The following is a 26,887-nucleotide window of genomic DNA, read 5'->3' as shown; positions in this document are numbered from 1 at the left end:
TAGAAGAAGATTCTTCATCCGATGATGATGAATCCAGGCAAAGAGAAAACTCACTGCCTGAATCTTCTCCACCAACCTCCAAATCCGAATCAGAGTCAGTCTCTGAACCATGGTCAGAGGAAGACTCAAAAAGCAAACTAAGAACCTGCTGAGCAGTAATCCTGCGACTAGCCATTATCCTTACAAAGAAAGACAGCACACACAAGTGAACAACAACCTACACTGTGCAAAGTAAGAAGTAAACAAGGTAAGGCTTTCACACAAAGATCAATACAATCCAAAACAATTTCACTCTTACCAAATACAGCTACACTCACCAGCACCTACTCTGCTGAGACACAGCAAAAAGAAATGATATCCCACTAGAAAGAAAAGAAAAAAAAAACAAATTAGAAATCAAAGTGCACATCAAACACTAATGCTGAAGAAAAAAAGAAACAGAGCCACACAAACTGATATAAGTACAACCTTTTTCAAAAAGACAAACATCAAGGGAAAGTAGTACAAAATACATTCACTTACCAAGCACGAGCAACTACACAAGCTGCAAAACCAACAGTGACGGACCCGCAACCTACAACAATCCAAACAGCAAAAGCCTGGAACAAGGCAAAAATGGAGAAGATAAAAAAATTACTACCACATTTCACAAACAATATAACAATTGAAAAAACCACACACAAATTTGCCCCCCAAATTTACATTTGCACAGAGGGGCCATCAAATAGGGCAAAGACCAATTGGGATTAGATGAGGTTTAACATCAAGACACTGGTTAATTTTTTGAATTTATTTTACTGCCTAACCCCTTAGGTGCCAGTCGGTCTTCTGCACCTACCAGTACCCCCATCACACGGGGGCAGTAAGGACATTCATACACCTTTCGTACGTGTGGCACATACAAAACATTCACACCACCAGCCGCAGACCCATCACATTACAACACTCACACCAGCAGACAGCGCCATTCAAGGGCCCATCACTTTCACACACCCAAATATCTGCCACAGCAACTACACAAAATGATGGACTGAGTAGAGTGTCACTCAAATAGTAGTGTGTGTAGTGACCAACAGAAAGTAGGTACTCACACACCGCCAGCCGAGCGCCAGTCCACCCACACCACCATCCAAGCGACAGACCATGCACACTGCCAGCCAAACACCACTCAGCGCACGCCGACAGCCAAGAACCACTCCACACACACCGCCAGCCAAGCACGACTCCGTGCACAGACAGCCAAGTACCACTCCACACACACCGCCAGCCACACACCACTCCACGCACACCGCAAGCCAAGCACCACTCCACACACACCGCAAGCCAAGCGCCACTCCACGCACACCATCCAGCCAAGTGCCACTCCACACACACCGCCAGCCAAGCACGACTCCGTGCACAGACAGCCAAGTACTACTCCAAGCACACCATCCAGCCATGCGCCACTCCACACACACCGCCAGCCAAGCAGTACTCCATGCACAGACAGCCAAGTACCACTCCATGCACACCATCCAGCCATGCGCCACTCCACACACACCGCCAGCCAAGCACCACACCGCAAGCCAAGCACCACTCCACGCACACCGCCAGCCAAGCACCACTCCACACACATCGCCAGACAAGCAGCACTCCGTGCACAAACAGCCAGCCAAGCAGCACTCCGTGCACAGACAGCCACGACCCACTCCACGCACACCATCCAGCCAAGCGCCACTCCACACACACCGCCAGCCAAACACCACTCCACACACACCGCCAGCCAAGCACCACTCCATGCACAGACAGCCAAGTACCTCTCCATGCACAGACAGCAGAGTACCACTCCATGCACACCATCCAGCCAAGCGCCACTCCACACACACCGCAAGCCAAGCGCCACTCCACGAACACCGCAAGCCAAGCGCCACTCCACGCACACCGCAAGCCAAGCACCACTCAATGCACACCGCAAGCCAAGCACCACTCCACGCACACCACAAGCCAAGCACCACTCCACGCACACCGCAAGCCAAGCGCCACTCCACGCACACCGCAAGCCAAGCACCACTCCACGCACACCGCAAGCCAAGCACCACTCCACGCACACCGCAAGCCAAGCACCACTCCACGCACACCGCAAGCCAAGCACCACTCCGTGCACAGACAGCCAAGTACTACTCCAAGCACACCATCCAGCCATGCGCCGATCCACACACACCGCAAGCCAAGCACCACTCCACACACACCACAAGCCAAGCGCCACTCCACGCACACCGCAAGCCAAGCACCACTTCACGCACACCGCAAGCCAAGCACCACTCCACGCACACCGCAAGCCAAGCACCACTCCACGCACACCGCAAGCCAAGCACCACTCCACGCACACCGCAAGCCAAGCACCACTCAGCGCACACCGACAGCCAAGAACCACTCCACACACACCGCCAGCCAAGCACGACTCCGTGCACAGACAGCCAAGTACCACTCCACACACACCGCCAGCCACACACCACTCCACGCACACCGCAAGCCAAGTGCCACTCCACACACACCGCCAGCCAAGCACCCCTCCGTGCACAGACAGCCAAGTACTACTCCAAGCACACCATCCAGCCCTGCGCCACTCAACACACACCGCCAGCCAAGCAGTACTCCATGCACAGACAGCCAAGTACCACTCCATGCACACCATCCAGCCATGCGCCACTCCACACACACCGCCAGCCAAGCACCACACTGCAAGCCAAGCACCACTCCACGCACACCGCCAGCCAAGCACCACGCCACACACACCGCCAGACAAGCAGCACTCCGTGCACAAACAGACAGCCACGACCCACTCCACGCACACCATCCAGCCAAGCGCCACTCCACACACACCGCCAGCCAAACACCACTCCACACACACCGCCAGCCAAGCACCACTCCATGCACAGACAGCCAAGTACCTCTCCATGCACAGACAGCCAAGTACCACTCCACGCACACCATCCAGCCAAGCGCCACTCCACACACACCGCAAGCCAAGCGTCACTCCACGAACACCGCAAGCCAAGCGCCACTCCACGCACACCGCAAGCCAAGCACCACTCCACGCACACCATCCAGCCAAGCGCCACTCCACGCACACCATCCAGCCAAGCGCCACTCCACACACACCGCCAGCCAAGCACCACACCGCAAGCCAAGCGCCACTCCACGCACACCGCAAGCCAAGCGCCACTCCATGCACACCGCAAGCCAAGCACCACTCCACGCACACCGCAAGCCAAGCACCACTCCACGCACACCGCAAGCCAAGCGCCACTCCACGCACACCGCAAGCCAAGCACCACTCCATGCACACCGCAAGCCAAGCACCACTCCACGCACACCGCAAGCCAAGCACCACTCCACGCACACCGCAAGCCAAGCACCACTCCGTGCACAGACAGCCAAGTACTACTCCAAGCACACCATCCAGCCATGCGCCACTCCACACACACCGCAAGCCAAGCACCACTCCACGCACACCGCAAGCCAAGCGCCACTCCACGCACACCGCAAGCCAAGCACCACTCCACGCACACCGCAAGCCAAGCACAACTCCACGCACACCGCAAGCCAAGCACCACTCCACGCACACCGCAAGCCAAGCAGCACTCCACGCACACCGCAAGCCAAGCACCACTCCACGCACACCATCCAGCCAAGCACCACTCCACGCACACCATCCAGCCAAGCGCCACTCCACGCACACCATCCAGCCAAGCGCCACTCCACACACACCGCCAGCCAAGCACCACTCCGTGCACAGACAGCCAAGTACTACTCCAGGCACACCATCCACCCATGCGCCACTCCACACACACCGCCAGCCAAGCAACACACCGCAAGCCAAGCGCCACTCCACGCACACCGCAAGCCAAGCGTCACCCCATGCACACCGCAAGCCAAGCACCACTCCACGCACACCGCAAGCCAAGCACCACTCCACGCACACCGCAAGCCAAGCGCCACTCCACGCACACCGCAAGCCAAGTGCCACTCCACGCACACCGCAAGCCAAGCACCACTCCACGCACACCGCAAGTCAAGCACCACTCCACGCACACCGCAAGCCAAGCACCACTCCACGCACACCGCAAGCCAAGCACCACTCCACGCACACCATCCAGCCAAGCGCCACTCCACGCACACCATCCAGCCAAGCGCCACTCCACGCACACCATCCAGCCAAGCGCCACTCCACACACACCGCCAGCCAAGCACCACACCGCAAGCCAAGCACCACTCCACTCAGACCGCCAGCCAAGGACCAGTCCACACACACCGCCAGCCAAGCACCACTCCACGCACAGACAGCCAAGTACCACTCCACGCACACCACCAGCCAAGCACCACTCCACGCACACCGCAAGCGCCACTCCACGCACACCGCCAGCCAAGCACCACTCCACGCACACCGTAAGCAAAGCGCAACTCCACGCACACCGCAAGCAGAGCACCACTCCGTGCACAGACAGCCAAGTACCACTCCACGCACACCATCCAGCCATGCGCCACTCCACACACACCGCCAGCCAAGCAGCACTCCGTGCACAGACAGCCAAGTACCACTCCACGCACACCATCCAGCCAAGCACCACTACACACACCGCCAGGCAAACACAACTCCGATTTGCCCCAAGGGGGGGCAGAAATTCAAAAACAATTACTTGCCACCAGGAAGAGACCCTTGCCCAAGGGGTCGCTTCCAAAATATATACATTGCCCCAAAACAGATCCCTGGTGCCAGTGGGGAATTTCTGCCCCCACCTGGGGGCAAAGCAACTAAAAAAACGGGCCGATTTGCCCCCCGGGGGGGCAGAAAAACAAAAAGATTATCACAGCCCACCTGGAAGCGACCCTTGCCCAAGGGGTCGCTTCCTAAAAGCTAATTTCTAGATCCCTGGTGCTAGTGGGCATTTTATGCCCCCCCCCCCGGGGGCAAAACGGCAAAAAAACGGCCCTATTTGCCCCAAGGGGGGGTACAGAAAATAAACAACAAAATCAAGGCCCCCTGGAAGCGACCCTTACCCAAGGGGTCGCTTCCCAAAACAAACATTGCCCTAATAAAAAATCCCTGGTGCCAGTGGTTTATTTCTGCCCCCCCCGGGGGCAAAACGGCCGAAATAACGGGCCGATTTGCCCCCAGGGGCTGCAGAAAATCGAAAATAAAATGTCTGCCCACCTGGAAACGACCCTTGCCCAAGGGGTCACTTCCTAAAAGCTAATTTCACGATCCCTGGTGCTAGTGGGCATTTTCGGCCCCCCCCGGGGGCAAAACGGCAAAAAAAATGGGCCGGTTTGCCCCCAGGGGGGACAGAAAATAAACGCCAAAATAAAGGCCCCCAGGAAGCGACCCTTACCCAAGGGGTCGCTTCCAAAAACAAACATTGCCAAAACATATAATCCCTGGTGCCAGTGGTTTATTTCTGCCCCCCCTGGGGGCAAAACGGCCGAAATAACGGGCCGATTTGCCCCCAGGGGGGGGCAGAAAATCAGCAAGAAAATGGCTGCCCACCTGGAAGCGACCCTTGCCCAAGGGGTCGCTTCCGAAAAGCTAAATGTTCAATCCCTGGTGCTAGTGGGGGCATTTCCGCCGCACGATCGCGACGCTGTGCGCAATCGTGAGGCAGAAATGCCCTGCAAAGAGACTTCAGGGGAAAGGAAAATCTCTTTCCTCTCCCCTGATGCCTCTTTGCGGCCCCAAACCCCCGCCGGACACCAGAAACTCACCCTTCTCCTTGACGCGCAGGAAGCAAATGGCTTCCCGAGCGCAGGGAATCCCTGATGATGTCAGCGCGCGCTGTGCGCGCTGACGTCATCAGGGATTCCCAGGAGGGGGCGGGGGCGGCAGCGGAAGCTCTTCCGCTGCCGCCCCAAGCAAAACAACGAAGATCAGAGAACCTCGGGGGGAGCGCCAGCGCTTCCCCCGAGGGTGGGGCTCATGACGAGCTGGGCTCGTCATCAGCACACGACCACCGTGCACCATGACGAGCCCAGCTCGTCATCAGCATCGAAAGGGTTAATTTATATAATTAATTGATCAAAAATTAATTATGGAAATTGTGTCATTAATTTTATGTGTGGGTTGTGGGATTTATATGTGTAAAGGGTGGAAAGTAATTTATGTTTAATTAATTAATAATTTGTTGTTAATTTATATGAACTAATCAGTCATAATTAATTATTGTGGTACTTGTGTGATTTGCTTGGGTGTGGGTTGTGGAGTTTATGAGGTAAACAATGGGAAGTATTTTATGTTTAATTAACTAATTAATAAAACGTTTTTAATTCATATTAACTAATTAATTGGAAATTAAAAATGGGATTTGTGTAATTAAAGTAAGGTGTCGGTGTTGGGGTTTACAGGGGTAACATGTGGGAAGTAATTTATGTTTAATTAATAAAAAAATTTTGATCATGAATATTAGCTAATTAATTTATATGTAACTAGGGTATTTGTTTATATTTTTGTGTGTGGGTTTCATTGTTTTAGGGGTACAGTGTAGGGAGTAAATTAAATGTACTTACTTTATATTTAGTTGGTAAATACTGTTAGTTTTTAATTGAAAATAAGTTTTAATTGTGTAGTACTTTTTTTTACAGTTTAATTTTAGCTGTGGATTGTGGGGATTATAGGGGTAAAGTGTGGGAAGTTAAATAATTTTTATGAGTTTTAATTTGTTTTATAAATAATAATATTTCTTTAATTGGTAATTATGTTAGTTAAAGAAGTACATTGTCTTTTAGATTGAGATGTGGGTTGTGAAATATGTGGTGTTGTAGAGTAAGAAACAAAAAAGTACATGTATCTAATAATATTTTTGTTTCTAAATAATTAAATTAACAATATTTATTTGTTTGGTAATCATTTTTATTTTATTTATTATAATATCTGTAGGTATTTGCCTTATGTATTTATTATTATATGTTTTTCAAACTGTTTTTAATATTAAATATATTTGTATTTCAATTTCTAACATATTAATATATTTTTAATTTATTTTGTTTTTAAATATTTTTGTTGTTAAAATTTTGTTTGTTTTTAATTTTGAACTGAATAGAGTGACAATATTAATTGTTACTCCTCTGCGTTCCAACACTTTCCCTACTGTTGCACTCACTGGAGTGGAACTAGTATTTTTTACCCCTCCGCTATCCAACACTTTCCCTACTTTTACAATTATTCGAGTGGGAATAGTACATTTTCTCCCGCCACTATACAACACGTTCCCTACTGTTACGCTCACTGAAATCTGAACAGTAATTTTTACCCCTCCGCTATCTAACACTTTCCCTACTGTTGCACTCACTGGAGTGGGAATATTAATTTACCCCTCTGCTCTCCAACACTTTCCCTACTGTTGCTCTCACTGGAGTGGGAATAGTAACTTTTACACTTCCGCTATCCAACACTTTCCATACTGTTACCCTCACTGGACTGGGAAAAGTAATTTTCACCCCTCCGCTATCCAACACTTTATCTATGGTGCACTCTCTGGAGTGGGAACAGTAATTTTTACCCCTCTGCTATCCAACACTTTCCCTACTATTACACTCACTGGAGTGGGAATAGTAATTTTTAACCCTCGACTATTCAACACTTTCCCTACTGTTGCACTCACTGTAGGGGGAAATTTAAGTTTGAAGATTTATATATAGTTCAATGTTTTAGTTTATAATATATATTTTTAAATGAGATTTTATATTATGGGTACTGTTAGAACTGGGGGTCTCTGATTGGCAATAGTATACACCCATGACCAAATAGGGACCCTTGTTTCTAAGTCATGGAAAGGGGATTACACCACTGGATAACCCCTGCTCACCCCCTTGGTAGCTTGGCACGAGCAGACCGGCATATCTCAGGGGCAGTGTGTTAAGCATTTGAAAACACATACAGTAATACAGTAAAAACACTACAGATGGACACAACAAAGGTTTTATAAAAATAAGCATTGTTTATATAGACTTATCACAAGACCATAAAAGACAAACATCCACAATACTGTACTCAATAAGAATTCTTCAAGATGGTAGAAATAGTTAAAAAATAGGTCATTCACTTAAGAATAGTCTTTAGCAACAAATAAACCCAACTGGAGTTATCACGACTTCAAGGTTAAAGAAACCTCAAAGTACGGCGCAGACCGCGAGGTGCCCGGCGTCGGGCCTGGAGTCAAAACAGACCCACAAAGAGCAGTACCTTGGAAAAGCGAAAACAAAGACAGCTCACGGCGTCGGGGAGATGCAGCGTCGTTGGCATGGTGCAGAGTTGCTTCCTTACTTTTGGGGAGATGATGCGTCGGTGTCCTGGATGCTTGCGCAGGCAGGGGATGCGTCGGTTCCTGACCGGAGAGGAGGTGAAGTCACGGTGGCGCCGAAACCATGGTTCCGTGTGGTGTCACAATGTTGATAGATTCTTGACCAACCATGTCAACGAACGGCCCCGCGATGATGTCGGCTTTGGAGTCGATGCGGCGCAACAGCAGGCGTCGGGCCGATGTCGCAAGTCGGAGCAGTGCTCACGGCTATGGCAGGCTTATGATGTTGTTTGCTGGCAGCGATGTTGTTTGTACCGCGGTCGGTGTCTGGTCTACGTTGCAACTCAGAGCAGCACTCACAACTTCGATGCAGATGATGGCGTCACTCGCCGGTTTCGGTGTTGCACAATTCCTCCTGTAGCAGCTAGAACAGCAAGTTCCAGTTGCAGGCAAACAGAAGGGGTGAAGTCTTATATCCCTGAGACTTTGGTCAGGAGGCAAGATCAAATCAAGCCCTTGGAGTAATATTCTGCGAGGTGATGAAAGTTTTTTTAAAGTTCCTTCTCCTTTCCTTGGCAATTAAGATACCACTGCAGGCCAACCCAGCAACACAGCACACTGGCTGGAGGGGCAGTCCAACTGCTACAGCTCCCTTGGTTCTTTTCCTTGGCAGAGGTTTGTCTTGTTCTTCCAGAAATTATCTAAAGTCTTGGGTATGGGTTCCCATATTTATACTACTATTGTCTTTGTTCTCTGAAGGCAGAGAGCCCTTTGCCTAGTCCAAACCTGTTGTGATCCGCCCTGGAGCACTTTGTTGACAAGACTCCTTCTTTCCTTTCACAGTGTAGGCCAGAGACATCAGACACACCACATGGGGTGGAGCCAGCATTGTGGAGGGAATGCACATCCATATTCAGGTCCCAGGTGCAAGTCCTCCCGCCCATCTACATGCAAATCTCTCTATTCAGCCCTGTGCTGACTCACCCTGTCTCCTGGAAGCCCTCAGCCCCATGTCACTCAAACTCCAGACAAGAAATACACAACCCAGCAGAGGCAGGCTTGGACAGTTAGGCAAGAAAATGCCTACTTTCTAAAAGTGGTATTTTCAAACACAGAATGAGTCAGTTCGGATTATAAGATGTAATAATCAAAACTGCCCATTCTGGCCTATGGAGAACAGGTAGGCTTGCAATAGGGAAAAACGAAAATGGCTGTAATTCACTATTAGGACGTGACACACACCAGGGCATGTGCTATCTTATCCTTACAATGCACCCTGCCCTTGAGCCTATCATCGGGGTGTCCGATATGATGAATAGTGGGTGCACTTGCCAAGTCTACATAGCATTCACAGACTGCACACAAGCCCTGCAATGGCAGGCCTGAGACACACTTTACAAGATGCTTCTGTGGGTGGCACAACCAGTGCTGCAAGCCCACCAACAGCATTTGATTTGCAAGCCCTGGGTACACATGGTGCACTGTACTCGGGTCTGAAGAGTAAATCAAATTACCCAATCATGGAGTCACTAATCAATACATCAATTTAACATAGGGAGCACTTGCACTGTGGCACCGAATTGCAGTGACACAGTGCCCAAAGCATCTAACCAGCAAAACAGAGGTGGCAATCAGTAAAAAATGGAAGGGAGACTCACGCCAATGATACCAGGTCTAACAGGTATATATATATATATATATATATATATATATATATATATATATATATATATATATATATATATATATATATTCACTGAAAAAACCATAGGTTATAGACCATATATAGTTAGGGATTAGCATTTAAAAAACCTTATTTTACTCGCGCAAAACCATTGAAATTCCATATATAGTTAGATGCACTAACTATATATCGCGGACCCGCAATCCACTGCTAATGATGTCACATATTACATCATTCATGACATGGTCAGTGACATCACTGATGACATCACTGATGACATCTCAAATGACATCACTGATGACATCACTGATGACAACACCCAGTGACTGTATGTTTCTGTAAAGTTAAAATATGTCTTACATATTGAAGAATGAGTGGATGTATAAGTGTCTGGATGAAGGATTTAGTAGGTGCATGACTGACTGTATGAGAGAATGATTAAATGTGTCTCACTGAGTGCATGGGTTAGTGATTAAAGTGTCTTAATTTGGCAATCATTATTTACGTTCTTCTGTAAACTGCTGCATGTTTAAATCAGTAGCTATATCATTAACTATATGGGTTATTGAATGGTTGCCCAAGTATTTGTATGGGAGACTGAGTATGTGTGTGGGTGGCTGGGAGGTGTATAACTCTGTGCATAGATGTGTGAGCAGTTGATTCCCTAGGTGTATGGGTTCAAAAGTGCATGTAGAAACAGCTGTATGGACAGTTGACTGTGTGCATGAGTATATTGGTGAGTGAATGGATATCTCAGTTCTACATGTTAAAGTAAGTACATATGTAAAACACACTCCATGTGAGAGTTGACATATATAAATAACTGAACATAAGAGCCAGTGAATGTGAGAGTGGCTGTATGAATCATTGTGAACTTGTATCAAGGATTGTATAAGAGAGTAAATATGTGTTAGTATATGTTTGAATAAGTAAGGTGTGTATAACTGTATAGTTGAGGAAATGGAGGTGGGATTGATTCTTTGCATGACTGACTAGGTGTGTGGGTAACTCCATGGATGTGTGACAGTCTGTGAGTGCCTGTTTACACTGAGTGTATCTAAGGTTATATTGGAGTCTGAAGATGTATTATCACATAAATGATATCATCAGTGATGTAATCAGTAATGTCAAATGAGATGTCAGTGATGTCATCAGTGATGTCATTTGAGATGTCATCAGTGATGTCATTTGAGATGTCATCAGTGATGTCATCAGTGATGTCACTGACCATGTCATGAATGATGTAATATGTGACATCATTAGCAGTGGATTGCGGGTCCGCGATATATAGTTAGTGCATCTAACTATATATGGAATTTCAATGGTTTTGCGCGAGTAAAATAAGGTTTTTTAAATGCTAATCCCTAACTATATATGGTCTATAACCTATGGTTTTTTCAGTGAATTTTCAAAGTTTTGTAAATGCAAATTCCTAACTATATATGGTCTATAACCTATGGTTTTTTCTGTGAATTTCATTGGTTTTTTAAAAACTAATATCTATAGCTGTAAAATATATTCTTTATTAAGTGACGTATCACGTAGCCCGTGAGACGCCTCATGATGCATCGCATAACCGTGACGTATCGTCTCTGCAGCGCAAACCAAACCCAAAACGTAAGCGCGCCAGAACACGCTTAAAGATATATATATATTTTTTTAACCTTAATTAGACAAAATCCACACGTGCACATATCATAAACGTTCAAAAAACACAATATGTCGGACTCCCGTTACGCTGCCGGTTAGCTGCCCGGTTAACGTACCAGGAAGCACCTTTACCTCGAAAAATCGCAATTTTTTTTTTCACCCCCCAGGGAACTTTAATAGCCCCCTCATCAATCCTAGGGGTTCAGGAGGGGTTTGCCTTACCCCTTTCATTCATTTACACCTTTTTTTTTTCCACCTCTTGTCTCTCGATCCCACAGAGAGACAAGATGGCGGCCGCTCCAGACTGTTTACAATGATAACAGCCAATCAGCTTCTCCTCAGACTCCCGTTACACTGGCGGTTAGCTGCCCGGTTAGCTGCCCGGTTCGCGTACCAAGACGCGTCTCTACGGCGAAAAAAACAGATTTTTTTTTTTTCTTTTGGGCCCAGCGTGGCTCTATAATATCCCCTCATCAATCCTAGGGGTCAGAAGGGGTCTACCTTGCCCCTTTCCTTCATTTCCCCCTTTGTTTTGACCTCCTCTTGTCTCTCGATCCTACCGAGAGACAAGATGGCGGCCGCTCCGGACTGTTTACAATGTTGACAGCCAATCAGCTACTCGTCAGACTCCCGTTACACTGCCAGTTAGCTTCCCGGTTAGCTGCCCGGTTCGCGTACCAAGACGCGTCTCTACGGCGAAAAAATCTGAATTTTTTTTTTTTTTTTTTGGGCCCAGCGTGACTCTATAATATCCCCTCATCAATCCTAGGGGATCAGAAGGGGTCTACCTTGCCCCCTTTCCTTCATTTACCCCTTTGTTTTGGCCTCCTCTTGTCTCTCGATCCTACCGAGAGACAAGATGGCGGCTGCGCCGGACTGTTTAGAATGTTGACAGACACCGGAGAGCCAATCAGCTTCGCTTCGCAAAGTTCCGATACGCGAAAAGTAAGCGGACCGGAGCGCAGCCCGGAGCGCTGTTACAGATATATATCTTGTTTTAAACGTTAATTTCACAAAATTCACTGAAGCACATATATTGAGACCTAGCAAAGGCACATCGGGCTAACAGTCCCTACAATTTTGCCAAGTTTCGTGGAAATCCATTCAGCCGTTCGGGCTAAAAGTGAGTCCAACCGCCCTATGGAAATTAACATGGGAAAAACGCGTTTTGGGACCCCCCTTTTTTCTCGGCCCCCCCTTGACGAACCCCCCCCAAATTTCCAGGAGCTGCTCAGAAACAAAATGTGCCATTTTCCTGAAAATTTCAGCCAATTCCGTCCACAAACGCCAAAGTTATTAGACATAGAATTTTCAGAAATCCCATAGGGAAAAAATCCTAACTATATATACCTACTGGCTATCGCCAGTAGGTAATATATATATATATATATAACAACACAACTGGGAGATCGTGTCTTTTTCAGTTACAGGGCAATGCTGTCTGTGTAAACAACTATGAGAAACAAGTGTAGCTCGATTTTATTAATTGTCATACAATTCATTGTAATTTTATTTATGTTTGACACATCAGGGCAATATGCTGTGAGAGCGTTGGCGCCATATGTGAATATTACATCTATGCACCTCAGTCTGTCACTGAGACAAGCTTCCACTTTTGGTAGGCGGTACATATGTTTCATGTGCTTTCATATTTTAGGAGAATGTATCTTCTTTATTCCCCAGCAAGACACGTTGATTGCGCATTTTGCCATTATGTGTATTCATCTTTGCTTTGCACTTGCACTTAATTTATGTGTGGGATAATAAGTATTTATAGCGATGGTTTGAATGCACAGTCCGTTTTCTATGTCTACCGGTGTTTTAAGGAAGGGGAGGGCTATATATACCTTAAAATGCATGGCGCCAATTAGATTGATAAAGCCTGCTGCGCAGGCGAAACGCGTCTCTCTGTCTTTGTGGGGTCGTGGGAGCCCTGACAAATATTAAATAAGCCCTATACCTACACGCCTCGAGTACGTGCCTCTTCTTTGTGGAGTAAGAGTTTTTCTTGGATATATATATATATATACAACAACAAATCCAGCATGCGAGAATTAAACTCACTGGTACCATGGCCTCAGTTTTCAAAACGGTATTTATTTTCGGCAAAGGGTAAACCCGACGCGTTTTGCAGTTAACCTCACTGCTTTTTCACGGGTGAATTCTTTAAAGTGCAATACATGTATTTAAAGGTGCAGGGTTCAATTACATCACAGCCATAGACATAGTAAATAAAGAACTTCATTACAATTTTATGTCATGAAATCGTATTTCATACGTAATTCAACACTTGGTGAGCATATGTTCATATTAAACTGACTGCTTGCTTTCAAAAAGCAATAAAGTTTTTGTCCTTCACAATCACGCCCTAGTGGGCTAACTCATAGTTTCCAAAACAATTTTCACACATTGTATTTCATTTATAATTCAACACGTGGTAAAATACCAACGTCTTCATCTTGTATTGGCTACTCGCCATGAAAATCAATAAAGTTTTATCCGGAACAAAAACATCAGAATTGTCCTACTCAAATCCGCCCTAATGGGCTGTCTCATTCTCATTGATGATATTGCTCCAGTGAGCTCATTTTCATGCGTTCTTTATAAACTTCCTTTTAAGTTCTTCTATTCTGCAACAAAATCAAATAGATTCTTTGTTAAAAACTATTTAACCCATAGTGATAAATCATAAACAAAAAAACTTTAAAATATTAAAAAGATACTCAGTAAGAAAGGTGCGATTACTGGCTAATTATCTATCTCTGATTGACATTTCTTCATCAAAATTTAAACCAAAAGGGATCAGTGTGTTGTACTTTATAATCATCTTTGATTCAAGTTTCCTTAATTTAAGTGTGCGGTTTCCTCCTCCTTCTCTTGACGGTATCGCATCCAACACACAGAATTTTAGGAGATTTTGATTCAACTTATGTTTCTCATTAAAATGCCGGGCGACAGGGTACTGTCTATCATGTTTAGCAATTGCCCGTAAATGCTCTAAAACACGCAGTTTTACCTTCTTAATGGTGCTGCCAATATAAAATAAATTACATGGGCATTTTAAGGCATAAACCGCAAAATCTGTATCACAAGAAAAAATGTTCTTGATTTGAAAAGCAGGCTTGTCTTTGCAAAGTTTAACAGTTTTGCAATTCTGACTAAAACGACAGGCTTTGCACTTAGTGCAAGTAAAGAGACCCTGTATAGGATTCAATTTCTTAGTTTCCTTAATGTCACTTGTCATTAACGTGTCTTTTAGTGATTTACTTCTTCTAAATGTTATCGAAGGGTATTGTCCAAGATTGTCCCTTAGGTCCTCATCTGTTTTGAGAATCTCCCAGAACTTTTTTAAGCTCCTACGTACCTCCCAAGCCTGGTTATGGTTTGTAGTTATAAATCTCAACTCATTTTCTGTAGCTTGTTCTGTTTCTTTCTCCCTAAGCAACTCATCTCTTTTTATTCTAGCGACCTTCTCAACCGCTGATTGAATAGTTACAACACCATAGCCGCGATCTTTAAATCTTTCGACCATGACTAGTTCTTCTTTCTCATAATCTTCTTGTGAACTGCAGTTGCGCTTGGCACGTAATAGTTCCCCATAGGGAATACTGTTGATTAAATTTTTAGGATCACAACTTTGAGTTAATAATAAGCTGTTACCAGCCGTCTTTTTTCTGTGTAATTTACTGCATATGACATTATTCACAATACTCAATTCCAGAACTAAAAATTCTCTGCTCATTTTACCTGTGAATTGTAGGTTACAATCACTCTGGTTCAAATTACTGACAAATTCCTCTGCTTGTGTTTGATCTCCATCCCAGATACAGAATACGTCGTCAATGTACCGTACCCAGAGGACGACATGATCATACTGATTGATGTTCCGGGCCAGCTGCTCCTCCCACCAGCCGAGGTAAAGACCTGCAAAGCTGGGGGCGAAGCAGGTTCCCATTGCTGTCCCCTGGGTCTGTTTGTATAAAACTTTATTGAAAATGAAAAAATAATTTTTCAAACAAAGCGTTATCATTTCCAGTAACATTTCTGTATGTAGGGTAAATGATAAAGATCTTTCTCTGAGAAAATGTCTGCATGCATCTACACCAGCTCCTTGCGGAATGCTAGTGTAGAGACTGTACACATCCATGCTCATTAGGAGGTAGCTGTCCTTCCATTCAATTCCATTGATCTTTTTTTAAAAATCCCCAGTATCCTTAACATAAGCAGGTAATCTCTGTACATATGGTTGGAGAAAATGGTCTACATACTTCGACACATTCTCAAGTAAACTACCGCGTGAGGACACTATAGGTCTCCCTGGTGGTACTTTGGCAGTTTTATGAATTTTAGGCAGCAGATATACGATAGGAATTTTGGGGTCTTTACAATTCAGAAAAAGATATTCATTCTGTTCAAAATACCCTCATCTCTATAACCAGTCAACATTTTTGACACTGTTTCTATTGTTCCCTCATATTTTCTTTTATTTGCCATACAGTATTTTGTACAATCCGATAGTTGCTTCATTCCTTCTTCTAGGTACATTTGTAAAGGCCAGACCACCACATTTCCCCCTTTGTCTGCATTTTTAATCACAATGTCTCTGCGTTCTTCCAAAGACCTGATGGCCTCTCTTTGAATCTTTGGTAAATTTTGTTTACTTTTTGATCCTTTCTTGTCAATGTTTTTAAGTTCTTGAATCATCCCTCTTTCAAATCAATTTATTGCATCATTATTGATTTGTGGGACGAAAATGGATTTTGGCTTGAAATTACTTTTGCCACTCATTCCAATGTCAATGTCCGTATTAATCAAATTTAAAAAAGGATCATCTATAAAGTCTTCTGTATTGCCTAGTTCTTGTACCACATGCAATGTTTCAATATCAAGGACATTAAGGCTTGTTGGAACCTCAGAGACATTTTGTGATTTCCTAGTCTTATGTGTCGCAAACCATTTTTTCAATTTTAACTTTCTGGTGAAATTAAAAAGATCAATTCTAGTTTCCGTGTAATTAAAGCTTGACGATGGGCAAAATTACAACCCTTTAGCTAGAACATCTAACTCAACATCAGTAAGTAAATAATTTGAGAGGTTTACCACTGTTTGGATGTTCTTCATTTTTTTGCTTGTTTTCCCCTTGTTAGCATTCCCACTGGGGTTCCTCCTGTATTGGTGGTGGCGTAGTTCCTCCCTCTTCCTCCTTTGCCTCCTCGACCACGACCTCGTACTGGGCTTTCGCTGTTGCCTTGAATATTTTGTGTCCTTCCTTTTGTCATTAGCGTGATCTCCTTTAAAGAACGTTCTTTTACTCCTTCTGCCTCACTGGGTATGCTGCTTTCATTTCCCCCTGTTGGGCTGCTTGGTTCACCCTGCAGTGGTACCGTTTCTATTGGCGGAGGTGGTGTTATATTTTGCTTGGCTTTATTCTTTTCACTTATGTCTTTTCTCAGATGGTCAAATTTTTTGCTAAAGGTTAGAATCTGACCGTTTCTATAGTCAGCCACGTCTCTTTCAAAATTTAGTTAGTTTTTTCAGTTTGATTTCTTCTTTGATTTTTAATAGTTTTTTGATCATTTTATTCATTTCCAGTTCAAATTCTTCCAAAGTGTAGAGGTCTTTCAGTTTCTTAGTTAATTCCTCAATCTCTTCATTTAGTTTGATACACTCCTTTTCAGCATATTTGATAAGAATTCTTAACATGTTTCGTGAACATTCCTCATTGTTTCCCATCCACTCCTCTATTAGTTCCGGATCTGGGTTCTGAAAAGTGGGAATAGTATAAATACGCAAGCCTCGTGGTACTCGTCCGACATCCACATATTGTTGAAGGGCCATAGCTTCCCAGCCTTTAGATTGCTCACGTTTAGATGCTTCCCACAGTGCATCCCATAGTTTACGCTTTTCATCTGTACCACCGATAGCATTTTGCGATGTTCCTGCGGTGGCGCCTGTATTCGCGGTTTTAGTGAACAGCTTGCTTACTGCCTCCTTTCGTTTACTGCTTCTCTCCATTGCCATTATAATTGCTTTATTTCTTTACGCGTTTTGTAATTTCACCGTTGTGCTCGCGACTAATTATTTTTCATTAATCAGCCGAAACTCCATCAACCCTTGCCGAGATAACGTGTCTGTTTTGGATCACACGATCTAAACACCAATCGTTAATGCTCCGTTGTAGCGATTTCGAAAAAACCTCTGGTTTCCCTATTTCACCCCGCAGAGCTTCAACCTCGATGGCGTCTTTCGTCAAGATTATCCTCCAATCACAGCACTTCCAAGGGTGGGCTCGGATTTAGTATTTCAAATCCCAACGTAGTTTGTAGCAAATCCAAGCCGCTACATATGGCGGGCAACACGGTAGGGACGCCACTCCCAAAATATCCAACAACAAATCCAGTATGCGGGAAATAAACTCACTGGTACAGTGGCCTCAGTTTTCAAAACGGTATTTATTTTCGGCAACGGGTAAACCCGACGCATTTCGCAGTTAACCTCACTGCTTTTTCACGGGTGAATTCTTTAAAGTGCAATATATGTATTTAAAGGTGCAGGGTTCAATTACATCACAGCCATAGACATAGTAAACATACTTTGGCATTTGAAGTCGATGCAATCTTCATAATTATATTCAAGAATTTAAATAAAGAACTTCATTACAATTTTATGCAGTGAGGTTAACTGCGAAACACGTCGGGTTTACCCGTTGCCGAAAATAAATACCGTTTTGAAAACTGAGGCCACGGTACCAGTGAGTTTATTTCTCGCATGCTGGATTTGTTGTTGGATATTTTGGGAGTGGCGTCCCTGCCGTGTTGCCCGCCATATGAAGCGGCTCGGATTTGCTACAAACTACTTTAGAATATCTATATATATATACAGTTGTTGTCATGATTGAGTCATTTCCAGTACGAGGATTCAATTTTCATTTTAAGCCTATTATGGCTTGACGTTGATATAGATTGAAATCTTGGTTGTAGTATCAAGACAGCGTTTTGTTTCAAATTATGCCCACTTGGGCTTCACAGCAACAATGTTGAAAATTAATCCTTTATAAAAATGCATCATGAGTTATTTTGAATGATGATAATGTATTCCATTATCTTGCTAAACATATGCACTGTGTAATCAACAAGAGTCTCTTTACTATATCTATTGCAATGGAGGTGGTCTTTGTCTCTTTAAATATGAGCACTGAATCAGAAAACTTTACCCGTGACAAAGCTGTGATTGCAACAGCGAAACGCGTCGGGTGTATCCTGTTGTAAAATCAAGGATTAAATCATTTTCAAACCTGTGGCGACGGCTCCAGTGTGATCATTTTCCAGGACTGGATTGTGTTTTGTATATATATATATATATATCCGTAGAACAGCGCTTTTGTCTCCATAGGCCAGGGGTCCCCCTCTCACCATAGATTTACGCAGACACGGTCCAGGTTCGTGCAAAAATTATTTAATCCGTGCAAGCACATCGCATGACGTTTCGGCTCCGAGGAGCCTTGTTCACATGACAGTGTCTAACATAGTGAGCCATTCTTTTAAAGGGACAGTGTCAGTTGTAAAAAATGGGTCACATGTTTGTTTTAGAAATGGACATAAAGAAAATACTTATAACTTGTGGATAATTACCCAAACAAGCATAGCAAGTTCATTAAGGCATGGCATTCAATACGTTTTCTTTCACATATTTTTTTTAAAAACCTTACAAATGTATGCTGGAATTTGTGAAATAATGGTTAAATACCTTGTCATATAATACACATTTTCATATATATATCCTACTGGCGATCGACGGTAGGTAGTACCTATTATGCATAGGAAATCAGCAGCATTCTATTGCCAAACGTTTGGCCAACTCTGGTACGCTCCTATCCTGAAAGTTTCGGGGTGATTCGTCAAATGGGGGTGAGGAAAAAGGGGGGTCCCAAAACATGTTTTCCCAATGCAAATTCTCATAGGAACATTTTGTGCCGCGGCGGAAGCGAGGCTGAGGAAGTCAGTGGAATATGTGTGCAACAAGGAGAAAGGGGGCGGGGTAGAAATAATTTTACCCTCTAGACCTGCTTAGGGGGTCCCAGATGTACCTCCAGGGCCCACAATTGTTTTTGTTTTTTTTTAAACCCGGCCGGTGCATGCAGGGTGCGCGAACTGTGCCATAAAATAAATAAAATAAAACGGAGGTTTCATTATAATTAGTTCCCGGGAGGTTAAATAATGGGGGCATAATTATAACATTTTATGTGGGGCCCAGAGGGGCTCCCCAGGCTCGGGGATCGTCACCCCCAGGGCTAAAAAGAAAAAAATGGTGGGGGAGGGGTCGAAGGTCCTCAAAGCCACGGGGACCACCACCCCCGGGGCTTTTTGTATTGTGGGAGGGGGACTGCATGGCCTCCCTAATGGAGCACTTAAGGGCCCATTAACCCCCAGGGCTAAAAAATAAAACATGGCTGGGGGGGGCTGCAAGGTCTCCAAAGCCCTGGGGACCACCACTCTCATGGGTGTTATGTATTGTGGGAGGGCTGGCTCCTGCAGTGTCCCGGGGTGTCCATCCCGCCCTCCCATAGCAAGGAAATCTGTTCTCTCTTTCAAAATTTAAATCAGATTGCTTTTCCTCATGGGGAGCTGCATGTTAGTAGTTCCATATCTGGAAAAGTAATGCCGGCTCCCATACACGTAGAAGTTGTGCACCAAAGGCTCTGGAGTCGCGCACCCTACAGATTATGAGTCGTACATCCAGCGAGTGCACACCAAGGGGCCGCACTGAGCGCTGCGCTGGGTGGGCAACTTTTACTTTCACCAGAAAAAAAAGCCCCTATCAGTAATTTCTAATATTCCCGGGGACCGTATCCCCAGGGTCCTAAAAAAAATGTTGGGGACCGTGGGGGTAGCCACAATGCCCCCTCGGTCCCGCCGGCTTCCCGCATTCTACGGGAGCCAGCATTGCTTTTCCACATGGGGAGATGCTAACTTGCATGTGGAAATGCAATCTGGTTTGGATTTTGAAAGTGAAAACAGATTTCACTGCTGTGTCTTTCAAAATACCAACTAAGTTTGCTATGGGAGGGCGGAAGCCGCGAGACTCCCGCCCTCTCATAGCAAACAGCAGTGTTCCGGGAGTAGGCACCACGGGACACTGCAGGAGCCGGCCTTGGATGTGGCGGTCCTCAGGGCCCTCGAGGGCTCTAGGCGGAGGGCCATGCAGCCTGCCTTACACAATACACAAATCCCCGGGGGTAGTGGTTCCCAGGGCTTGAGGGCCGTCGTTGAGGCCCACACATCTAATTTTCCAGGGGGGGCCTTGGACGCGAACATGGCACAAGGGGCTTATAAACCTGGTACACAGTGTTTTGTTTTACTTTGCTGTAATATAGAGGATCCAGGGTAAATATAACGGTTTCTGTACAGCCAGTACCTTTCAACCCTAACCCCAAACGGCTTTCTGCCTGTTACCATAGTAACAGTTCATGGAATACTTACGTGAGCACAGAGGTTAGAAATTCACCACACTAGGTTGCTAATGGAAACAGTTACTGTGTTGGAGTTTTAAAACTTTTCCATAGGAACCGTTAGTTGTAGCTATAGACTCTGGTAAAGATATGGAAAAGAGTTAGCCTCAGAATTATACTTCAAATTATCAATATCATTTCTTTTGGGGACTGTCACCCTCCAAAAAAAGAAGATGTATATACTTTTTTTATATTAACTTTTATTGAAACAACAATAAATAACTGGAAACGTAACTTAAAGATAATATAATAAATAACTAGAAACATAACTTTAACAAAACAATATAATAAACAAAATGTGATATGGACTCCTATAGAAGTACGGTAGGTAATCTGCAAAACAAAAACGAAAATTAGTGTTTAAAATTAGATCGATGTGACTAAATGAGGTCAAACATTACAAGTCAAGGTAACACTTGGCGATATTTCCTTATTTTTACGTCTGCAGTGTGCCTGATACATTTCTCTTGTCTTATAGGCCCGCGTTCATGAGATCCATCCTTGTTCCAGGCCTGCCTTTATGCGATCTAACCACCATTGACAACAAAAAAGTAGCACTACCTGCTACCCAATCACTGAATATTGTTGATTTTAACATGCCAGTGCCTGGTATAAGTTATCAATTTTGTTGTGAATTTTTACAAAACACATTAAAATACGTTTAAAGTCTTAGTAATAATAATTAACATTAAAACCAGTATTAGCATATTTATTGGGACACAAAGTCAAGCAAAAATGAATACTCTTCTGAAAGTAAAAATGCAGATATATATTGAAGCCACGCCCTGTCTGTGATCTGACCTGTTGAAAACAAATTTGCAGTCAACTTTTTGTCATTCAGCGCTCAGCCAGGGGCTAGAGGGATGTGCATGTTCTCCATGCAGGCTGCAATGCAGCATGCATGGAGAAGGGTAAAGTGTGCATGGCTGGGTTGGTTGGCCTAACAGGGCCGACCAAACAGTCTTTGCACACTTAGGAGTGGGCAAACCACTCCTCCCCTTTCCTGCTTGGAGAGCAGAGCAGTCCCGTAGCAAAGCAAACATAAAATGGTAATAACTGTTTGTGCCTTACTTCATGGACCTCTAGTAATAACTTATGATACTGAAGTCTGCTTACAGCAAGACCATTTGTCAGACTACAAAGACCTCTAGAAACAATCTGGCGCTGCACTCTCCTTTACTCTAGTTACCGCGAGTAATGACCTAAGGCGCTATTACCTTCTACAGAAATAAAGCCGCTTCTGACTCAAGGGAGGGGCCTCCATTATTGATCTAAGGCACTCTAGTCTGCTATAGTAAAGCATTTGTGTTTATTCCCAGGTCCTACCGTAAAGACCTAAGGTACTGCACCATGCTTCAGAAAGGAAATAAAAGTGTTCTGACTTTAGTTTCAACCTATGGTACTGCCATGATCAAAGTTACTGCAGCCTGATACAGTAAAATATTTGTGTGTTGCTCCAGGAACCTGCGACAGAAAAGGTTTGTGTCTGAATCCAGGGAGCTATAGTATTTTACCTACGGTACTGCAGGCTGTTGCAGCTGGGCCTTATACTTGCTTTAAGAAAACTCTAGTAACAGCATTGCCTGCAACAGAAAAGTGCACATTGCAGCTTTGCCAAGGGCATGAGAAGGACACTTTTGGCGGTGGCCTTTTTGTTTTATTCTGAATCTGAAGATTTTGGCAGATAGTGGGACTGAACTTACAATATGAACAATCATAAACAAAGCTGATTCGTTTGGGTTACATTTTCATGTACAAGTTAGAACTTTCGGCTTTGGCAATGCTTGTTTAATAGAACAAGACCTATTGTCATTGTTGTACTTGTTTCAACAATTGGTAGTGATTCTGGTCAATTGTTGTATATATTCTTTTGCCACCATAATTCACAAATGCAAGCAGGGAAAGTTTTGTTTCTCCCTCTTCAAATACTAGTTAGCAAAACTGATTTTAGAGGCAGCTTTTCAAATCTACAAATGTGTTACTTTCTTTTCCAGTGTTTCAGAAATCTCTTCTCTGTGGGGCATTTTATAAGTAGCAGCAAGTCATCAGTTCGTTTTATGTTTTTCCTGTTTTTTCCCGTAGTAGAGATGTGGGAATGCACTCATTCTAATTAAAAGGTCAGTGAAAAGGAGGTCTTTTTTGCATATGAAATAGTTAATGATAATCAAGGTTAAACTTCAAAGAAGGTCTCAAAGGAAACAAAGACAACTTGGGCGATTTGAGGAAGGTGGGACTTTATTATGCTCAAAATGGTTTGCATTTCTCGTAGTCATTTTATAGCTTTTACAGTTCGACAAAAAAGAATCTTAGAGTACTAAGTGTGAAATTAGGTGGTGTCAGAACAGGAAGTGTCTCGTTCTGAAACAAAAATCATATATTTAAAACAGAGTTCAAGTTACACAAATACAGCGTCCATCATGATTACTCGAGTCAGGGTCAACATCTCAAGCTCTGCTTTGAAGATGTGGAGCTGAATTTTTGCCAAATATTTTGGGCATGCTTTAAAGTTATTTTTAGCTAGGCCTTTATAAATGAAGTAATCTGGCACTATTCAGGCTCAAATTGACATTAGTTGAAATATTTGTCTGAGCTTACTCAAGTAAGAAGTGAACACAACAATCTCAGTCCACTTTGCGAGTATCAGGGACCGGCTATGCTCTTTATCGTAATGCCGTTTATCTTATTTCAGCATCTAGGAAAGGAACTCAGTGCTTGTGAGAAAGTAAATTATTTAATGGGGTGGTTGGTATTGCAACACAATTAATAAAGTTACTAACTGTTTAGGTTCATTCAAGTGTTTCAGTAATTAAACCCGAGCTCAACCCCTGGTAACTGTGGCACAGAGAAGATAAGCTTTACCTGGAGAAAATGGCTAGAGCATTTAGAAGTACCAAGGCAGTTAAAAAGTCAAAAACACAACACAAACAAATCCCTCTCTAATTTATAAAAAGAGAGAACATTTTAATAAGCAAAATGACAGCAAAACAACAAAAATCCAACACGGGGAAAGGAAGAATTTAAGAGAAATAGTGCCAAGACGTACAAAGCCCCAATTGTAGTCTATGGTTTCAGTAGGCTAGTACCTAGGTGCGATTTGAGGCTGACCATGATGGGGCCCTTGTCAGGTACAACATGTAGATTGCCCCTGCTATGGCCTAAAAGTAGGGACGTTTAAACAAATTCCTAAGTCCCAATCTGAAAAGGGACTTGACTTTTGGAGGGTTCCATAAACACAAAATATGTCTGGGGGAATAAAGATTGGCACATTCAGGAACTGAAGCCTTATTTAGAGCATGCCTCATACCACAACAAATTATCTTCTTGAACAACACAGTGAAACAGACATCCTTTCTTGGTCTAGCCAAGATCAAGAACCTAAACATCCCTCAAATTCCCTCTCTTTCACACTTTGAGGGATGGCAACATTTTTACACAAAATAGTGAGGATACATTAGATGACATTCTACATGATGGTTCGTACAACTCATCAGACCCCAATTGGAAGGGATGGTTAGTTAGGCCTATCGACACAAACAGGTGTCAGTCAAGATTCAGGGTACCACTGAAGGGTTTAGTATCCATAGGCCTGACCGACGCTACGTACAACGACAACACTTGGGTGGTAACCTCCTACAGTGATGGGAAGTTATGCCTAGAGTAGCTAAAGACCTCAACACTGTCCCAGATGAAACAACACTTGTCCTTACTCTCAGTTGACTTGGGTCATAGGTATTTTTTTGTTAGGTCCCCAAAAATCATATCAGAAGTACTTCCTTTAGGCCACTTACAACGAGGTTTGGGAGATCTCTCAACAGGAAGATCCTGAGAGACTACGTGAGATTGACAGGGTTAACCTAGAAAAGGCTTTGGCAATGATCGACAATGGCATGACCACACTAACATCCAGGACATATTCACTGGGCAACATTGTGTCTTCTGCAATAGATATATTAGAACAGGATTTGTCTATTTCTTCCACATGGGCAATCACAATTGCTATCCATTTAATATTGAGCTGGATACTGCAATCGCTGCATTCTGGTCACGTGCCCTGGTGAACAGTACGTCTTTGTTTTCTGCATACAATCTAACAGAAAGATACACATTAATGGCACGAAGAGACGCAAAACAAACAAAGCTGCACATTGAAAAATTGGACCAATTACCTTTTATCGTGGCTAAGTCACCCTCCACAGAATGGTTAATCCATGGCCATATTACACTACCAGTCACGATATTCCAATTTCATTACTGTCTACAGCATCACCAGGAAAGTTTGTTCGGACTAGTGCCTGTGTCTCACCCGAAGACCTTGCAACCTGGAGATCAAAAGTCTCTTGGGCTGAGGTTAAGGCCACATCCTTCTGTAACAGCATGGCTTTCAGTCTGCTCAGAGAATCAAACCGTATAAGGGAAACATCCAATGAAGGGCATAGTGTTGCCTCCTTAACTGTGTGGGTCAACGGAAACAATACTTGCACACAAATAACCCTGGAACTTACTGTGACCAGATATGCAATGCTGGGTACCATCCCTCAACAACCTTGATCACGCAAAATCGAAACACTTCATTTCAAGAGAAGTTTGAACACTGGATCAATCACGGCAGCTGGGCATCCTTTCAAGTGACGTGATAGGTTTGCAACCAAAGCATTACAGGCTCTGTGAAGCAAAATATCCTGACAACTTAGAGAGCCACTTAAAGTACTCTCACAGTCTTAACCGCAGAGAAAACATCAGTGTCCCTGTTCCTACATCTAAATCTGTCCGGTAATACCCAAGATTCATGTATGTACCCCTCTCCCAACACTTCATACCTGCCTGGATTCACCGCTATCGTAATGGGCCCCTAAGTGAGCATGTTTGACTGACCAAAAAGTGCTGTGTGGGTTCCAAGATCCCTGAAGGATCAAGGGTTGTCATGTGTGATAGTTATCAGAAACTATTCGCTTCTTGGTAAAACTAGGGGGCTTATGGTGACACTGTGAGCTACTGGTCTAAAGGCTAACATATCCTTTGGAGCTGTTTGGAATCAATCTCTTAGTTTATGTTATCTAAACGCGCATATCCTATGTATTATTAGGAACTACACGACTGCCCTTAGAGTCTGTTAATGATAATGTTCCTACCCAGCATCTTGTCAGGCTTTAACCTTTGTGACAATAAGTGCTAATCAAAGCATACACAACATAGTAGTTATGTACATGTCCACCATTGAAGGAGGACATCTTCCCCAGTGTGGTGAAATCCCCATTCCTTGGACAAGCATCAACATTGGTGGACTTACAGTTGGATTCACAGAAGTACTCCAACCACTGTGTATTATCCGTCAGTTTAAAACCACCACCACGTTGGGGTACTTAACCATGCTTCTTGCCACAACTGAAATAACAACAACTCCTCCACTGCTGCTGTTCAATTGTTCAGCTGAGAAGAGATGCTGGATGATGGATCCCCAGTAGAGCACCCAGCTTCACTCAGGAAGAGCTGAAGATGCTGACAAGGTACCCTCAGTTATATGGTGAAGCAGCCAAACAGGCAATTTGTCAGTCTAATATTGTTTAATATTTTGGCTGAGGAGGTCATGGACCTAGTAGTCATAATATTATGTGTTTATAACTTGATTTCTAATTTAATTTTCAAACTTTTGTAGTGTTATGTATATTTTTACCAAATGTCATTACGGTTTTAAAAGAGGGTCAAATTTTGATCAATTTAATTTTATTGCTAAAACTAATTTAGATACTAAGAAGAGTATATTCAGCATCTCCA

The 26,887-nt window shown here is 44.1% G+C and overlaps 1 protein-coding gene across 2 annotated transcripts in view; it reads left to right on the top strand.

Moving 5' to 3' along the window:
* CYSLTR1 (cysteinyl leukotriene receptor 1) overlaps window positions 1–26,887 on the top strand; it is a 566,108-nt gene that overhangs the window by 228,021 nt on the left and 311,200 nt on the right. Inside the window, exon 2 of one of the 2 annotated variants that reach the window (XM_086918746.1) lies at window positions 15,432–15,523. The exons of the other annotated variant lie outside the window; for it this stretch is intronic. The gene's annotated coding sequence lies outside the window, so the exon portion shown is untranslated. The remainder of the gene's footprint in view (window positions 1–15,431; window positions 15,524–26,887) is intronic. 2 annotated transcript variants of the gene reach the window in all.

The sequence above is a fragment of the Lissotriton vulgaris genome, chromosome 4_1 (genome assembly GCF_964263255.1).
Source record: "Lissotriton vulgaris chromosome 4_1, aLisVul1.2, whole genome shotgun sequence".
NCBI classification, from domain to species: domain Eukaryota; kingdom Metazoa; phylum Chordata; class Amphibia; order Caudata; family Salamandridae; genus Lissotriton; species Lissotriton vulgaris.
This window is presented reverse-complemented; position numbering and strand designations above follow the sequence as displayed.